The sequence below is a fragment of the Sander lucioperca genome, chromosome 4, assembly GCF_008315115.2.
Source record: "Sander lucioperca isolate FBNREF2018 chromosome 4, SLUC_FBN_1.2, whole genome shotgun sequence".
NCBI classification, from domain to species: Eukaryota; Metazoa; Chordata; class Actinopteri; order Perciformes; family Percidae; genus Sander; species Sander lucioperca.
This window is the reverse complement of record NC_050176.1, coordinates 33,785,612-33,799,874: the sequence shown is the minus strand read 5'-3', so window position 1 is coordinate 33,799,874 and position 14,263 is coordinate 33,785,612. Positions and strand designations below refer to the sequence as shown.

Genomic DNA, 14,263 nt, shown 5'->3' with positions numbered 1-14,263 from the left:
TCAGTGGGTGTCTCAGTGTCATTTAGGTGCAATAATGTGTAACACAGCCTTAATATTAATTGATGGAGAGTTGGTTAAGTCAGTGTAACTCCATCAGGAAAAATGGCACTGCTCTGCCAGATGGCGTTACCCTGCAGCTCTATGTCACACACTCTCATTTAATCAACTTGACACAAAAGTAAAAAGAGAGGTGAGAGAAAAAAGAAGAAAAAAAACTAAACTTCTTTTGGCTTGTCGAGAAGGAGAAACGCCGGTTGCACTGCTTTGGATCCTGCACATAATTGTGTAAAAATGTCAGCCAAACAGAGGAAGAGATCTCCTTTTAAACACTTGTCTTTTTTATCTCGCCGCCTCAGGAGTGCTCGGGTATAGCTACATATTAGCTTTGTGTGGGCCCATTCACAAAGTGTATGGAGTGTTTGTGTTTTGTAGGGGGTTTGTTTTGTTTGCTTTTTAATCAAGTTCAATTTCATCTCCATCAATACAAGCTCTTCCCACACCCCTCTTTCTCATGTCTGCCCAGATTATAATGTGTCTCTTTTTGCTGAGGAGCCTTCACTCTTGTTATTGTTTGTTCCCTTTTATGGGGCCCCAGCTGTAACGAGAGGAACGGTATCTGTGGGTAATTGGTGGGTAAATACTTTGCCGTGACTAAACGTCAGAGCAAGAGAGTTTGTAACACAAGCAGGTTGCTGTGCCGATTTTGAGGAGAAGGCAAAGAAAGACAAAGTAAATGGAGAAGCCCTTTATGTTGTGTTTTTACCTGATTTTCTTCCAGAGCATCAAACAAAATATCTTGAATCATTGTTTTTCTGGCTTCTCTTATATCAAGAAGTTATTTTCAAAATTAAATATATATTTCGTAACACCATGCATACCATTTGGAGATGTGACGGATTTAGGCTAAGCTCGTTTTGTTGACAAGGTGGAAAACAATTAGACGATGAATCAATTAGTCGATTGCAAAATTGTAATTGTCAATTATTGACATGATATAAGCGATTGATCAAATACATCATTTTTAGTAGTGTAAACTCCAAACATTCTCTGGTTTAATCTCAAATGTGCTGCTTTTCACAGTTTTATACGGTTGTTAGTCTATATCCTCGACGTTCCACTTCTAGGATTGCTCCGGTGCCGCAGGACGTTCCGCCGGATGCATGTCTTTTCGCTGATGTCTGTTTCCTTCCGCTTTCTTTCTGTTGGAATTTTTAACTCCGGTGGATTTATTGTTTTGATTTATGGTTAACTGCTCCTCAGATCTCTGCAGGGTAAATCCAGACAGCTAGCTAGACTATCTGTCCAATCTGTTTTCTGTTGCACGACTAAAACAACCTTTGACGTACACGTTCCACCAAAACAAGTTCCTTCCAGAGGTTATTTTGCAGCAGTACCATGCGGAGCTTAGTGCTTCCTATGACAATTGTGCTTGGTTAAAAGAAATGCCAATGAACCAGAGCACATTTTTCTCCCATCCCGGAATGCTGTGTGGACTAGCGAGACCCTTCTCCTCCGCGCTATGGAGGAAGGTCTGGCAAAGAGAGACTATATGGTTGTAAATGTATAAGGACTGTAACTAATGATTATTTTCAGTATTGATTCATCTGCCGATTATTTTATCTATGAATTGTTACGTCTATAAAATGACAAAAAGTAGTACAAAAAAACCCCCGGCCATCCCAGTTTCCAGGAGTCTGGGGAAATATCTCAAAATGTCTGTTTTGTTTTCTTATACTGTTTCGTCTACAGTGAATACAATATTTTGATTCCCTGATATCCTCAAAGATACTTTGTATTAATTCAACATAAAATCAAAGACGACCAATGTTACATGATTTTACTCAACAAATAGAAACTGCAGAAGTACGTATGTGTCGTTTGCTTGAGGTTGGAGTGCAGTTTGTTCTGGAAACACGTTTCATGTTTCTCAAGTATTAATGGCATTTGTCATTTCTATTGACCAATATAAATGCAACAAATAAAAACCATCAATGAACGGAATGAAGAATAAATAACATAGTTGCATTCAATCAGTGGCATGGCTTTACTCTATATACTTATCAAGCCCTTTGAGGAACAATTAGGTTGACCTCCCTTTTCACTTATATCCATTGTTTTTTCAGAACAAGTGTATTTTCATAGCCTGGAAATCCAGACCCAAATCCGAAAGATTAAGGGTCTGGCAATGAGTAATGAAAATGGCCCAACTTGAGGGGCGGCACCAAGCATGCATTTGAAAATCTCACTGCATGCAGTTGGATAACACTACGATCAATCACAACAATACACGGGGTACGCTTAGCTACCAGCGGAGCTAACTGGTAGATTAAACTCTTTCTGTATCTAGTCGGCAAAACGGAAGGAAGGAACGATTCGAGCGCCGACTTCTGTTCCTCTTTTAGATAAAAAGCCAAGTCTAACTCGTTCATTGTAGCGGCCAAAGCCATTTCAAACAACTGGTGTTCATCCGTAGCCATCTTGCAATGTTTACTAATGACTTTGACGTTGCAGCGCTGTCGTCATCTGTTTAGAGTCCGTGTACTTGGTGGCCAACGGATTTTCGTTTTGAAAGGGAAAAAAACAAAAACGAAAAACGGCCAGTTTCCCAATTACCATTAGTAAATAGGAAAACAAAAAACGGAAAACAACCCATTATTCGTTTTTTGTTTTGATATTAAAAAACGGAAAACGAAAAACAATCTCGTTATCCGATTGTCTTTGATGTATTTGTAGATGGAACTCGGAAATTAAAATACGTGTGTATAAGTCGTATTCCTTAATTTTGCATTGGTATTTTTTCGTGACCCGGAAGTTACTCCCGCCACTCCAAGACCCGCCCTTCAATAGCATTTATTGGCCAGTAACGCCTGTAAGATCCGTTCTGTGCATGCGCATAATTACGTAGTAGAAAACTAACAATGTCCATGTGCGATTTACAGTCTATGTTTGTACCATGTGTCAACACTTTACGACCAAACATTACAACTTTTTTATTAAATCTTTTTTTATTAAATCTTTATTATACAATAGTCATAGCTACAAACATTCGAAACTTGTCACTGATCCAAAACCGTGTAGCGACATCGTTGTTGTGTTGTTTACGTTAATGTTTTTACCTTTAATACTTCGTCTTGACTAATAACCATAGACTGTCTATTATTAATGCGATGAAGTGTAAACGTACATAAGTGTCCTTTTGAAGATGGGATGACAGCTCTCCCAGCCACCACTGCTGTATACCACTATAGTAGCTACATGCTAACGGTCATCTTAGCTGGCAATGTTGTTAAATTCTCCCCAATTCCGGGTCACATTCCTGCTGAAACATGTCCGATTGTGTAGTGTTTGGTTCAGAAGCCTTTATCTGTGATTTTTGACGTTAGAAAGTGCTGCTTCGTTCCACTACAGTCTAACGTTAGCATACTCATAGCTAACTATTGTAGCTGCATGCTAACGCGACATAGCGGAGCATATAGCTAGCTATGTACGTATGTAGCAGGACTTTGTACCGTAAAAATCACCAATAAAGGCTTCTAAACCAAATACTAAACAAATACAAATACAGTAAAGTGACCGGAATTAGGGGTGAAATGTCCAGCATTGAGCTACATAATAGTTTGCTAGGAGTTAGCTGGTCTCTCACAGAGATCTCATTTGTAGCCCTGTTTTTACCTGATACTTTCATAAAAGTACAAACACATGAAGTGAGAGGTATACACATGCTTTAACCTTATTAAAAGCATGGTTAACCTGAAGCAGGACGGAGTCATGACTTAAAACACCAAAGCAAGGCTTCTAGCTCAGGCTAGCTAGCGTTAGCAAATTACCTTCAAAGTTGCAAAGAAATGATGAAACGTAAAATTTGAAGTCTTTATTTAATTTGCTACATGGTGTTGTACTGGATGGCCAGACGATGCTCCGTGTATCATTAACAGATACTTTAGGCAACTCCAGCAAACACCTTGTAAACTTCATCTCTGCCATCATAACGGTCTACTGTCACTGTCTAATGTTTTCTTCCGGTAACCGGGAATGTCCAAACATCCTTACGCCAATGCTTGCATAGAGCTGTGAAGTTTGCCGGTGTTCGTGCAAGCGTAGAACTGATCAGGCGGAGCACAGAACGGATTTTACAGGCGGTACGGATCGGGTACTGACAAAGGAATAAGATTTATACACACATTTTAATTTCCGAGTTCCATCTACAAATACATCAAAGACAATTGGATAACGAGATTGTTTTTTCGTTTTCCGTTTTTTAATATCAAAACAAAAAACGAATAATGGGTTGTTTTCCGTTTTTTGTTTTCCTATTTACTAATGGTAATTGGGAAACTGGCCGTTTTTCATTTTTGTTTTTTTCCTTTCAAAATGAAAATCCGTTGGCCGCCAAGTACACGGACCGTTTAGCTCGCCTCTTGCCCACCTATATAAGATACACCGATGTGATTGGTGCAGCTCGGCTACAAGGGCATAGTTAATGAGCATCATTACTGAATGCCAGAGTGACTCGCTGAGCAAATTCAAATTGTGCTCTCACGGGCGACTGGATTTCCAGGGTAGACTTTTCGCTCAAGTTTGGCAAAATGGAATAGGGGCACTTTGATTGTTACCCTCTCCTTTGTTATTTGTTAAAGTCCTCGAGGTTTGGCAGCCATTGTCTTTATAAAGTCAAAGCTGTGTTAAATGCGGCCCAGCTAATGAGGGGGAGCCTTCAAACCCTCCATGAGATGATGCTGTCAAATGGTGACATAAAAATGTTGCATGTAATCCTCCTGTGCAGACCCTGGGTGTAAATATGCCAGCTCCACCATTTTCACAGCGTTTACTCCGAGTTCAAACAACCTCTTTCCCTGCTCTCTGCCTTCCCTGAAAACACAATGACAGCTCTACGATATTCTCCTCTAGATTCCTTGGCTGCCTGCGACCAATGAAACAACCAGGAACAGCTCTGATAACCTCCTTCATCCACATTGTGGGTAAGACACATCTCTCTTCTTCTTTGTTTCTGTGGACTTAAACTTCTGCCATTTTGGGTATGATGCTTGTAAATGAATTTGGTGATTTTTGAGCGAAGGATTGGTGCTGTTTGTTTGCACGGTTGTATGTTTGTCCACACACAGTATTAGACACTTGCTGTTGAAAATTGAAATCAAATGAAGCTTAATATGAACATGTACCGTAGTAGGCCTATATAGCACTCATAGTCAATATAAGTCTCTAATGCCTTAAAACAAATAACAATAAACAATAATTTGAACATCATACAGAATATATAAAAAATGCCCTGAGAGCTAGTATTTGGTATCTGTTTGATGTTGTTGATGTAATTTTCCTGTCATAGCTGAGGTACCTTTTAAACTAAAATAAATGGTGATAAATGAAAAGCCATTCATTACCTTAATCCTACAGAGAACCGTATTGTATTTATCCTGGTGGGAGTTGCCATTTTCATGGTGTGCCAATCTCTAATCACATGGGAAAGTGGTCATTGAGTAAGTTTAATAAGTATACTGACTTTGTAAAGCTCTTACTGGACACTTAAGCAAAATGATAGAATATACCCTCAAACGACATAAATTTGTCCCCAGACAAAGAGTCTGAACTCCATTTTCATAACAGTTTGTCTAAACATGCAGCAAAATAAAAATTTTCAGTGGTATGCATAGTTTTTTTTCTGCTACCTGTAGCTTTCTTGAACAATAAGTCCTCATATGTAAATGACAAATTACCCACCTAACTGTTAATAAAACGACTCGTGAGCATTTTTCTGATCTGTTACCTCTATGGCTACAGTAAGTTTGGGTTAACAGGACTGTGCCTGCACTCTTACCGAACCCATCGTGTGTATCCTTGAAGACTCAATAAATATAAAAAAATAATAATATATAATATAAATAAATAAAAAATAAATAATGATACATGTTTTGAATGCATATAGTTTCTAAAAATACATTTGTAGAGCTGATTAATAAAAAATAATTTGAAACCTGCATTGTTTACATCCATGTTTGCTTGCTAGCAGTCTTCTTCTTCCTTGCCTTGTTATCATATTCTGCCTTTCTTGGCACGTTATCGCCACCAGCAATCATTCATTTGCGTCTTTGTGCGCACACGCAGGATAATAACAGCGACCCACAAAACGTTGCTCCATAACGTTACTGGCTGTCAAAAACTCCACAAGGCACCGTTAAGTTTAGGCAACCAAAACTTCTTGGTTAAGAAAAGGTTATGGTCATGGTTCAAAGAAACCAATGTTGACTTGTGGTGCTGTGACCCAACCATCCACCCCAACTCCTCCCTGAGAGGTTTTGCCGTGGCATAAATACATTGTCCTACTTCCTCCTTTGCCACCTAGAAAGAAAGGTCATTTCTCTCATGACTGCAAGAGGTTGATTAGTAGGAAATATCATATTTATTGTTTAAACAGTCAACCAACTGCCAACTGACAATGTTAACACTGGACTGACTTTAGTACATGTCATAATACATTTAGCATGTGGTTGCTGAGGCGTATACTGCTTGAAAGAAGCTTCTGTGACGGGCAGACAGGAATAAGTGATTAGTGGAGAGCAATGTTATTATTTTTACAGTTTACTGCTTTCCTTACATACCTTGATTTTTTTTCCTTGTTGAAAATGTGTGTCGTTGCATATTTGAATAGCTGGCAAGATGAAATTACAACCAAAATTACACGATTTTAATACTCTGTCTGAAATGTTTGAAGTAAATTAAGCACAAAAAACAAATACTATAACTAAGTGATAACAATATTAAACAATATAATTCAATTGCAAAAATCATATACTCAGTAAGCATATTTATGATTCAATTAAAATTAGCATATGTGTCTCTCTCTATTCTTTAGCACTGCACAAGCACAAGGCAAATACTCGCCCACACACTATTTAACTGTCCTTGTAGACGTGACCCACACATGTTCCTCATCCATCCCTTTTCTCTGTCTAGTTTGGCTGCTCATCACGCAGCAATCCATACTGTGGCTTCTCATTTGCAGGCTCCATGTTTTGTGTGGTCCCTCTTTTGCTTCCCATGGATCTCTCTGCAGGGAGCTGAGCTGACAGACTTGTCTGATTGATGTATTGGGGGGCGTCTCGTCAGCTATTGTTTTCCTCGACAGCTTTCAGTGGCTTCACTCACGAGCCTTATCTGTCCTACCTAGAGTACAGTATGTGAATGCGGATGTGTCAGATTCACTGTACTGCAGGAGGTATTGGTTACGGAGGTATATGGGTCGCATGGTGACCTAAGAATTTACGTAACCTGTGAGCAGCAGCTAAAGAACACTTTTGTCTGACATGAAGATTTAAGAGTTAAATTTCATTGTGTTGTTCTGTGAATTTGTTGGGTATGTGTATTTTAGCGGTTGCACTACATTGCCCCTCGCAACTTTTCTTTGGACAACTTTCCCAACTTCCATATCAAAAGAGTCACAGCTCCATGTAAGGAGAGTATTCACTTTAAGACCATGAATAGTTTTCTACTAGTTTGAGTGTGTACCTGAAAACTTTCCCACAGAACTTTCCTGGATGTCAGTGTTCGCTCCCCCATCTATCCCTGCACCCTTTGATAATCCTGCCCAAAACTCTTTAAATTCACAGGAGAATTCTTAAAAATTCTTGAAAAACTCCTCTCAGGCAGGAGGTGTGTTACTGCCAACCCGTTCACCTGCTCAATGAAGTGGGCAAGGCTGGAAGGTTGGAGGGGCTGGATGTCCGATCACGGCACAGGCCATTAAAGATGAAGGACTGTGGTCAGAGGTAGAGGGGAAAACCAAACCAGGCATGCGGACAGTGGGCGCTCGCACCCTCCCTCATTGCATCACAAACCAGGCCGACACTTCCCCCAGTAATGAGCAGGGGCCCAGACTATGGGGTCAATTATTCATACCGAGTCAGCTGGGAAAGATAGAGCGAGAGAGGAGGGGTGTTGAAGCTTCATCGAATCCTACAATTCTAACACACTCCGCAATGATTTTTTGTTGCAGCGCTGCCTCCATCAACACAACTAAATCTAAGCCAAGTCTTGTCTGGGTGGATGGAGTGTAACTTTAAAAAGGCATACATGAGTGGCCACTCACTCCAGTGGCCATCCTGCAGCTGTAGCCTTGGCTACTCAGCCATTCTCTGGCCTCACAATTACTGTGTTGAAAGGACGGACATTGATCGTCAACACACTACAGATGTTTGCAAGTAGTGTCATTATGCATACAGTAGACCATGTCGGGTCAGTTATCAAAGGGCATTACTCAATGTTGAGAGCCTCGATGTCAAGTATTAGTCCTGCCTGTTTGTGCTCTGCGTGGATTATGTTACTGAATTAGCATTGTAGATGCTAGATGAAGTGTAGTCTCTGCTGAAAATAATGGAGAAGGTCAAATACAAAAGGAAATGCTTTGTAATACTTAAGATCCTCAAGCTTCACAAGCGATAGTGATGGCAGTTTTCTTGTTTTTGTCAGAAACAAATGAGCATTTGATCATTGGCACCGCAGCATAGAAGGATCAAACCTATTGAGATGCTCCCCTTCACAACCATTTAAGAAGACATTGATGGAGCAACCCATGGGAACAAGAATGACTCCTCCTTTCAAGGCCATTTTGCCATAGCAGAAATTTCCATGTCTTCACGTTTAGTGGCAATATCTCTGACGTCAGGATAATCCATTTAGGTGACAGATTGCTGAGCTTTTCACTTACAAGTTGCATATCGGTCTGAATTTTAATAGTTCACAAGTGCAAGGGGAAGAACAAATCTAGTTCTTACTGTATCTACATGAATGATCAGAGTATGTGCAGTGATGATCCATGTAAAATGTGAGTATCAAACAGTCAACCCCTGTAGTATGGAAAGCTGTCTATAAAAAGGCTGTAGTCTTCAGCTTTGGGTAGATTTTAATTGGATTTCAATGTGACCAAGAAAAAACACCAAAGCATCCATAGAAACTTCTCACTCATGCAGCATAATCTACTTCTCTGTTGTCCATCCATATTCTCTTTTGTCCTGTCTTTCTTTTCCAAAAGCTATTTGTATTTTAACAAAAAAGATTGCTGTTTACACTACTGCATTAGCGATGCAAGTGTCTAACACTTTAATAAAAACTTGTAACTTACAGTAGTGGCAAGTAACAAAGTACATTTACTTTTGAGTACTTGAGTATTTTCATTTTCTGCCACGTACCACTTCTACTCTGGTACATTTCAGAGGAAAATGTACTTTTTACTCAACTACAGATATTTGACAGCTGGAGTTACTAGTTATGTTGCAGATACAAATTTTACATAAAACTTTCAATCAGCTTTAAAAGTATTGGACAATGCTGTAGGTAGCTTCATGAATAATAATAAATACCAGAACTCTGTACCCGCTCCTCATTTGTGCTTGACGCCATCAGCTCAAAGCTACATTAACATGTTGCATGTTGCGTAATGTAGGAGCCAGGTTTCAACTAGGAAGAAGAATCCGTGGAATAAAAAGGATGGTATCTCTGGTTCTGCTGCATTGATTTTGATACTTCTTTTTTAAACTGATTATCGTGAGTCTGACAATGTTATAGAAGTGCAATGCTAAATCGCTGTAGTACTCTTAATTAAATGAACACTTCTTCCACCACTGTTAACTCGTCACAATTGGAATCCATTATATGTAACATGAATTCAAACTGACCATGAACACAAACCTGCAATGTATTTGATACTAGAAAAATAGTTTTTGGTTGGAGTATAACTTTAAAGTGCTCACATTATGCTTTTTGGCTTTTTTCCCTTTCCTTTGTTGTGTTATATATCTCACTCTGTAGCTAAAACAGAGAGCTCAACACACAGGGTGAAAAGAGGAGCTGCAGCAATGTGTAGTACAACAAAAAAATGGTGTTTTTTGAAAATTAAACCATGTAAACCTATTCTGGTACAACCTCTAAATACAATTATGAACCTGAAAATGAGTATAATATGAGCACTTTAAATTAACATACAATGGCAGTTTATATATATATATATATATATATATATAATCTGTTACAAATTATATTATTACGATAATAATTGTCCATGAATATTTTATAAATAAAAGGAGTTAAGATCCTTGGTGCATTCATTTACAAATAATGGACCAAATCATGTAATAAAACCAAACATTACTGTACTTCTCTATTAAAATGGAGTTCCCTCGCAACGTAATAGTATTGTATATCTCTGCATTCATACTGGAGGGCATGCTGTGTACATTGTGCTGCGAGTGACTGTGACTGTGAATATGGAGAGAGATCCATCAAAATCAAAAATCACATAATGGCCAACATCAAGATGTACCATGAAGTAAAAACACATGGAAAGAAGATGCCCCTCTTTATTAGCTGTCATCATTTCCATGAATATATGTGCAAATAAATGGCTAGTATCACGCAGGGAGCAAATGTGTCCCTAAAGAAGCCTTGGAAATGGGAGGGTGGAGGGAGGAGAGGCAGTGTGCATATGTGTGTGTTTGAGGGAGAGAAAGAAACCGAATGGTGGGGGGTTCATGGATGAAAAATCATCACCAGTCCAAATGCAGATATTGTGGCAGCCTCACACTCTTGCCAGTGTCACCCTCCATTTGTCATTGTCCACAAGCCTGCCTCTCATTAAGTGGCCCCGCTCCGGCGACAACTTAATTTCCTTAAGAGGACCAGACACCTGATTCAATTGTACGCCCATTACAGATTTGTTTTCCCCGTCTAGGCCTTGCTGGGACCACATGGCTGTGAACAGAAATACACTCCCACTATATTAAATGTTGTGGACATAATTCCCAGACATATGATTCATGTCTGCCTCCCAGTATCCATCCCTCACAATGCCCTTAGCTCAAATGGTGGTGGGTAGCTCCAGTCAGCTGGGCTGGTTCAGCTGCTGTAGATATTATATTATCAGTGTTGTCTATTATTCTATACATTCAGATAGTTAACACTTGCATTTCCAGACAAGGCCTTCTAGTTTTTTTTAAATATTTTTTGGTTGACTTCTCAAATCCATCCGTGTTGATTTTTGTATTTTGACCTTTTTAATCAAGATCATTTTTCCACATCTTATCAGGCTCATTGGTTTGTTATCACGTCATCCTAAGACCCGGAGCTCTTCAATAATTCAGAAACCCTTTTGAACCATTTCAACATGACTGTTCCTCAGTCCTCTGTCTTTGAAGATCAGACAGCGTAAGATGTTTTTATGTGTACGTCAGTGCGGCTGAGACTTCCATTGTCCATTTGACTGCTGGTCTCCATAGCTTACCTCTCACCTACACCTGTCAGTCAAACGGTAGTCGTTGGAGATCGGTGAGAAACAGCTTTTCCTCTTGTACATGGTTTAACTGATTGTTGCTGTAATTCTTCTGTCATTGCTTTTATCCGCAGGGTGTGAGTAGGTTTGATACCAGATGCTCACCCAAAACCACACAAAAGCCTCATGTATTCATTTATTTATGGTTTTCTCTGTCGTTTTTTCTTTCTTTCTTTTTTTACACGCATCCTGCCAATTACCCAAAAAGTTATCCTTTGAGGAGTCGTTTTTGATCGACCAAATAGGATTGTGTGTGTCTGTGTGCATTGTTTAGTATTGAATGTTCAGAATTCTAAATAAAGCCAGAGATTAACACCCACCACCCTCACTTTCTCACACACACACACACACACACACACACACACACACACACACACACACACACACACACACACACACCGTCAGAGTGCATGTTTTGTCTTAAACCTATCCAGAAGACACCTCTAATATATAGAACTGCTGAGTATAGGTCTGTTCTCAGCAGCCAATAAAACAGAGAAAAACTCAAAGTTATAGTAGCTATTCACTCCCCCATACTGCTCCCTTCCTGTGATGTTTTCCCTCTGATCCTGCTGAATGTGTTTGTGTTGTGTGTGTGTGTGTGTGTGTGTGTGTGTGTGTGTGTGTGTGTGTGTGTGTCTGTCCTTTGCTCTTATTGAAAGTATTGACAGCTTTACCAAAGCAAAATGATCCTGTTGTAAATTTCAAATGTTGCACGTTTTATTTTTAGCTGCTTGACATTATAAGGAGAGCATAAACTCATGCACAACTACTAAGATGGCGAGTATAACACAAAATCCAATACTATTATGCTGCAGATGGAAGCAGATGGAACCAACTTTCTGATGATTTTACTGTAAATGTGCTTCAACCTAGGCCACTTTCAAATCTAAATGAAAAACTGTGCTGTTCTCCTGTGACTTCAATTGATGTGTTTCTCTACTGCACTTTTATTTCCTTTGTTAAATTTGAGGCAACTTATAACTTATTACGACACTGTACGGTAACTGTATTGCTGGTCTATTATTTTTTGCCTATTTATGTTTTATATAATTGTATCTATTTTTTAAATCTATTTTTATTCTTGCTTATTTGATTTTATGTAAGTTTTTAATGTGTATTGTTTTTGAATGTCGTTCTAATGCTTTTCTTTGCCTATGTGATCATTTTTATGTAAGGTAACATGAGGCCATGAGATTTTAGGTGCAAAATCTGTGTTGTAAACACACTGCGACTGAATTTGATTATAACAATTGAAGAAGAATCTGTATTTAAAGTAACAGTTTGACAGGGTCAATTGCAGGGTAACCAGATAGACACACACAGGCAATTTATAGTTCTCGGTTCACCTGACCTGCATGTTTTTAGAGTCTGTGGGTACAATCAAGAAACAGGGAACTGAAATTTTGGAACTCAATATAAAGCTGTAAAGACTTTGCATGCTGATGATCCAGGTTTCTCTTTGTGGCTTCGTTAGACTTCCAATTTCCTCTTTCTGCTTCACAGATACACCAGCTGATTTTGTACATTTCTATTTCCGCTGCATTTTTTTTATTTTTCTAGTTTTTCTCTCCCTTTTTATTTTTTACACCCCCCAATCTGGTCCAGTAGAGCTCAGCAGCGTGTGTGGAGGAGTGTCTCCTGTTCCCCCTGTCCTCTCCCTCTCCAGGAGCATCAAAAGGAGGAGGACCCACGTAGGGTGTTTGAAGAGCCCACCGACACTCCCCTATGGGTGGTGAACTGGCAGATGCTCAAACCACACAACTCTATCTAGACGGGAGGAGCATCCTTCTCATCTGCTTTTGTAGCTTTCATTGGTTTCCCTTGCAGCCATGAACCAGACATTAGTTTCAACTGTATTGTCGTTTGTAGATTTGTATTCTTGCACATAACATGTCGTTCATTTTTTTTAGAGTGCATCCTTCAGTCGTGGTGTTATGACAATTTGTCCTTAGTTTTGTTTGTTTATATATTGATTTGTACTCCTCTCCAGCCTTGTAGTTTTAATACTTTACCTTTAAAAGGTTGATTCACTATCATTATTTATTTAGAAAACATATATTATATACAAACATATATAAGCAATATTTCCTGTCGTATATCTAGTGTTATATATAGAGATTAGGATTTGTGTTGTTTGTGGTGATTTATGCCAATCAGAACTGAAGGATAACACCGCCTAGATGCTAATTTTCAAGGACCCTAAAACTATTCCCATATGGGACTGATAATTCAGATGGAGCAGTAAAATGACCTGACAATTATTTGATAAACCCTCATATGTTTCATCTAATTTTAAAGAGATCCTAAAACTGCAGTTCCCATACCGGGAGTTGAACCCAGGACGCCTGGGTGAAATTCAGGAATCCTAACCGTTAGACCATACGGGATCAATTTATTCAAGATAACAGGATATTTTCTTTCTTCTTGAAAGACATGTTAAATGTTTGCAAGCAGCGTAGCTCTAGGAATGTCAATATTGGCCTGTTAGTCGGTCTGAGAACTTTGGCCCAGATGAAAATATCTTAAATTATTTGATGAACTGGCATGGAATTTTGTGCAGACATTCATGGTCTGCAGAGGATAAAGCCTACTGACTTTGGTGATTCTCTGACTTATCCTTTAGCATCACCATGAGTTTCAGATTTGAGGTTCTTTGTAAAATGTCCTGACAGTTATTTGATAAGCCCTCACACATTCCATCTAATTTTCAAGGGATCCTAAATCTGCAGTTCCCGGGACACTTGGGTGAAAACCAGGAATCCTACAACGGCTAGACCATATAAGACTTATACTTTGGGAACTGACCCTTTAGCAGGAGGCATGTCATTGAGTGCATCTGGCACAGACAAGTGTAAACTTAGATGAGGTTTCTTCTCTCAGTAACAACATGTCGTACTGGGTTTTTCCCCATCAAGAACATCAAAT

General features: G+C 39.1%; 1 long non-coding RNA gene across 1 annotated transcript in view; it reads left to right on the top strand.

Annotated features, from left to right (window-relative positions):
• Positions 1-14,263, top strand: part of LOC116034319 — a 144,296-nt gene that overhangs the window by 98,402 nt on the left and 31,631 nt on the right. The window contains exon 4 of the long non-coding RNA XR_004101054.2: positions 4,909-4,979. This is a non-coding gene — a long non-coding RNA (uncharacterized LOC116034319). The remainder of the gene's footprint in view (positions 1-4,908; positions 4,980-14,263) is intronic.